This window comes from Pleurodeles waltl, chromosome 4_1, assembly GCF_031143425.1.
Source record: "Pleurodeles waltl isolate 20211129_DDA chromosome 4_1, aPleWal1.hap1.20221129, whole genome shotgun sequence".
Classification (NCBI taxonomy): domain Eukaryota; kingdom Metazoa; phylum Chordata; class Amphibia; order Caudata; family Salamandridae; genus Pleurodeles; species Pleurodeles waltl.
In genome coordinates, this window is record NC_090442.1 from 41,555,236 (window position 1) to 41,559,968 (window position 4,733).

Consider the following 4,733-nt stretch of genomic DNA (forward strand, 5'->3'; position numbering starts at 1 on the left):
AAAAGTCCAACATATACGTATTGCATATCCGTGGCATTTATGAAGAGGTACTTTGGTATGGCAGAAAGACAGAAAAGTAGCAATGCTGAAGGGTTAACGTGACTGATTGTGCAGTTTGTATTGGGCTTTCTTAATGAGTGAGAGTGAAAGGAGTATTGTAAGAGTGTGCCTCCAGTTTGTATGTAAAGATAAGTTGGGTGCTGTGAGAAAACGACTCAACCACGAAGGGACTCGAACCCTCAATCTTCTGATCCGAAGTCAGACGCCTAATCCATTAGGCCACATGGTCACTGACTGCAATATGTTTGGGTTTTTAGGGTTAGGTGTATGATTGGATGTGGAACATATCAATTACAGGTGCGCAGGACAGGATCCCATACCGTTCTTCATCTTCTTTCCATCAAAGGAGTTTTTTCAAACAATATCTAGATAATTTCCAAAGTTTCATATCTTATGAGGTGCTTTTTTGCAGTTAATCCTCCTTTCTTCTTTTATTGAATACTCTGTTTTATGCTGCAATGGTATTTTTCGAGAATGAAACTGCTTTGACAGTAGTTCAGACTTCCCATTTCTTGACTTGCTAATTTGCTCCCTGAATTAGCTTATACAAGTGACATGAACAGGGCCTTGACCTAAGCACGTACCTGAAAGCCTGTCACCACCTCTAGAAATCAAATTCACAGCAGCTCAAAACATTCATTTTGAAAGAGAATATTTCAAGTGATCCAAGTTTAATTTCAATAAAGAAAGCTGTATAAAATAACACGCTGCACATTTGGGTAACCAGCATGACTCTTTTCAGTGAAGAAGTGGAATGGTTCTGTTGCAATATACTATCACCCACAATACCACATGGCACAAGACACCCTCATGAAAGTTGCCCAACTCATTGACGAATTTGTAAAGCAGGGAGTACTGAAAGAAGTGTTAAGCAGTCCATGTAATTCACCAATAATGGGATTAATAAAGCTGAGTGGAAAGGTCCGAATTGTACAGGACTTGAGGAAAATAAATGACATCATAGTCAAGTGTTGCCCTGTTGTACCAAATCCAGCTGTGATAATGTTTCAAGTCCCTTGCGATGCCGAGTGGTTCTCAGTCATCGACTTGTCGCAAGCATTCTTCTCGGTGCCTCTTCATGAGGACAGCCAATTTCTCTTTTGTTTCAAATTCTTAGACAGAGTGTACAGTTGGTGTCGAATTCCTCAAGGGTTTTCTGAGTCACCGTCAATTTTCAATCAGATTCTAAAGAAAGACTTGGAAGCATTAGAATTGCCATTCGAGTCAACCCTAGTACAGTACATCGATGATTTACTGATTGCATCAAAGACAGAAAGTGGCTGCACAGCCGATACCATTGCTCTGTTGAACCATTTGGGAAGGAATGGACACAAGGTGTCTCCTTCCAAATTGCAGTTCTGTCAGAAGAAAGTGAAATACTTGGGTCACCAGATAGAGAAAGGGTCACGGAGAATAATGAAGGAAAGAATAACAAGTGTACTTCAAATGAGTCCACCAAAGACAAGGAGGGAGGTGAGGAAGTTTTTGGGGATGGTGAGCTACTGTCGCCAGTGGATTCCCAACTTCTCAACTCTAGCAAAGCCTTTACTGAAATTGACCCAGAAGGATGCCTTGGATCAAATTGAGCTGAAAGGAGATGAGATGGATGCTTTTATTGAATTGAAAGAATGCATGTGCAGGGCTCCAGCTTTAGGTATGCCTGATTACACAAAGCCTTTCACATTGTTTTGTCATGAACGTGATGCATGTTCTTTGTCTGTCTTGACTCATGCCCATGGTGGCGTAAACAGACCAGTAGCGTATTTTTCGGCTACTTTGGATCCGGTCGCAGCAGCACTCCCAGGGTGTTTGCGCGCCGTAGCAGCAGTTGGTATCAGCCTCACTCAGAGTGAAGGAATAGTGATGGGACACCCAGTAACAGTCACGGTCCCTCACTCAGTTGAGATACTTTTGACCCGCTCCCGAACGCAACACATGACTGGAGCAAGACTCACAAGGTATGAAACGATAATTCTGGGCTCACCGAATGTGCAGCTGAAAAGGTGCACTACGTTGAATCCAGCAACCTTGCTTCCTGGTGAAAATGCTGAAATTGAGAACGCTGAAGACGTCGAGCATGACTGCCTTCAGGTGACTGAATTTTGCACAAAACCTCGACCTGACATTAAGGATACTAAGCTTGATGAAAATGACCAAATTGTTTTTGTTGATGGTTCATGTCTAAGAGATGCTGTATGTACTGTAACAGGTGTCTTGGAAGCGTCCTGGCTTCAAGGAGTCTATTCTGCACAAGTAGCAGAACTTGTAGCCCTTACAAGAGCATGTCAACTGTCTGCATTGATGAAAGTCACCATTTATACTGATAGTCAGTACGGGTTTGGAATTGTGCACGACTTTGGACAACTATGGTCACAGAGAGGTTTCCTGACTTCTTCAGGATCCCCAGTGAAAAACGGGGAGAGAATAAGGGAATTGTTACACGCCATTCAAATGCCAGCCGAAGTTGCAGTGGTAAAGTGTAGTGCTCATACAAAAGGACAGGACTATGTTTCTCTGGGAAATGCATATGCGGATCAAGTCGCAAGATTTTGTGCCTTGAACTGTATATTACTCAGGGATGAATGGAATTCGATAAGTGAACCAGAACTTGAACCAGCTGAAGCATTTGCCTTGAAGGTCGTAGATACAATAGATGAGCTAAAAGCATTACAGAATAACGTCAGGGAGGATGAAAGAGATTCCTGGATTAAGTCACAATGTATAAAGAGAGCAGATGAGTTATGGGTTTCAAATGAGGGAAAATTTGTTTTGCCAAATAGTCTCTTATCGCAGCTTGCGCGGTTCTATCATGGGCAGGCTCACCTAGGGAGAGATGCCATGATAAGATTGTTCAAAACTGATTGGTTTAACCCCAGATTCCGTCAAGCTGCAGAAGCAGTTTGCCATCGATGTGTCACTTGCCAGCAGATGAACCCAGGGAAGGGAACGGTTGTGAACGCGAGCCACATTGGCAGGGCCAGTGGCCCATTTAGTAGGATGCAGATGGACTTCATTGAGATGCCCGTGCATGGAGGACTGAAGTATGTGTTGGTGATTGTGTGCATTTTTAGTCACTGGATTGAAGCATACCCCACACGTAGAAATGACAGCCTTACAGTTGCAAAACTATTGTTGAGGGAGTTAATACCACGTTTCGGATTCCCGATCTCTTTAGAATCAGATAGAGGAAGTCACTTCAATGACGAGGTGATAAAGTTACTTTGCGCAGCGCTGAACATTGAGCAAAAACTGCATTGTAGCTATCGCCCTGAAGCCTCAGGACTGGTGGAACAAATGAATGGTACATTGAAATCAAGAATGGCGAAAATATGTGCATCGACAAATTTGAAATGGCCTGACGCATTGCCCTTGGTGTTAATGTCAATGAGAAACACCCCTGATAGAAAGACTGGATTGTCTCCGCACGAAATTCTCATGGGCAGGGCTATGAGACTTCCTGCAGTTCCCGCAAACGCGCTTTTGAATATTACAGATGATATGGTGTTAGACTACTGCAAAGGTCTGGCTGACGTGGTTCGCTCTTTCTCTCACCAGGTGGAAGCAACCACCTTGCTACCGATCCAAGGTCCAGGACACGCACTGAAAGCAGGTGACTGGGTCGTGGTAAAGAAGCACGTGAGGAAGTCGTGTCTGGAACCCCGTTGGAAAGGCCCTTTCCAAGTGATCCTGACGACAACTACCGCTGTGAAGTGTGCGGGAGTTCCCAACTGGATTCACGCTAGTCACACAAAGAAAGTGTTGTGTCCCACAGATGAGGAAGTTGAAGCGCTGAAACTGCCAGTGCCTGATAAAACAGTGCTGAGTGCTGAGACAGAGCAAAACCAAACTGAAAGCGAACAGGCATAAACAGGAGAGAGAGAAATATTCTCTGAGGACGAAGCAACAGACTCACTTGGGGAAGACCAAGGAGAAACCTCAGACAGCGACGAAGCAGCTGAAGGTGACAAAGAACCTGAAGCAGCTGAGGGTAGCAAAGAGCCTGAAGCAGCTGAAGGTGACAAAGAGCCTGAAGCAGCTGAAAGTGATAAAGAGCCTGACGAAAGTAACGGTGACGAAGGGCTTGAAAGAGGTGAAAAAGCAGGAGAGCCTGATCAGAGGAGGGCTTTCCCAGAAGCAGACGATACAGAAAAAGAAAAAGAGAACGTGATTGATTCCCCAGAAGGAGGGGATAAGGCAGAACAGAACGAAAAAGTTCAAGCTTCCACAGAAAAGATCGCAGGTCCATCAAATGGACACGGTGCAAAGAGAAGACTAAGTATATCACCAGTAAAACAGAGGACTAAAGAAAGTTTGAACGACGGAGAAAGGCCAAAAGTGAAAGAGAAAAGAAAGGAAGTGACTGTCGTGGTACCATCCTCAAGTGAAGGAAAAGACTTGGCCAAAGAGGAAAGTACCAGTGAGGCAGAATCGAAAAGAGAAGCAAAATTGAAAAGGAAAAGGATACCAAACAGGAGATATTCCGGTCCAGAATGGGCATATGTAGTCAATGACGATTGGACTGACGAATTTGTATCTCTAAGCCTCGAGAACGAAGAAGAAGAGATACCAATAGAAAAGAAAAGTTTTATGGACTCTGTTGATTGAAAGGGTAAATGAAATGACATTGCTTGCTATAATATAACGTGATACAACCAGTTGAGACATTGCTAAAC

At 43.8% G+C, this 4,733-nt stretch overlaps 1 non-coding gene across 1 annotated transcript; it reads right to left on the reverse strand.

Annotated features, from left to right (window-relative positions):
• Window positions 1-216: 216 nt before the first annotated feature.
• On the reverse strand, window positions 217-289 carry TRNAR-UCG (transfer RNA arginine (anticodon UCG)). The gene has a single exon. It is a non-coding gene; the product is annotated as a tRNA-Arg (tRNA).
• Window positions 290-4,733: the final 4,444 nt, after the last annotated feature.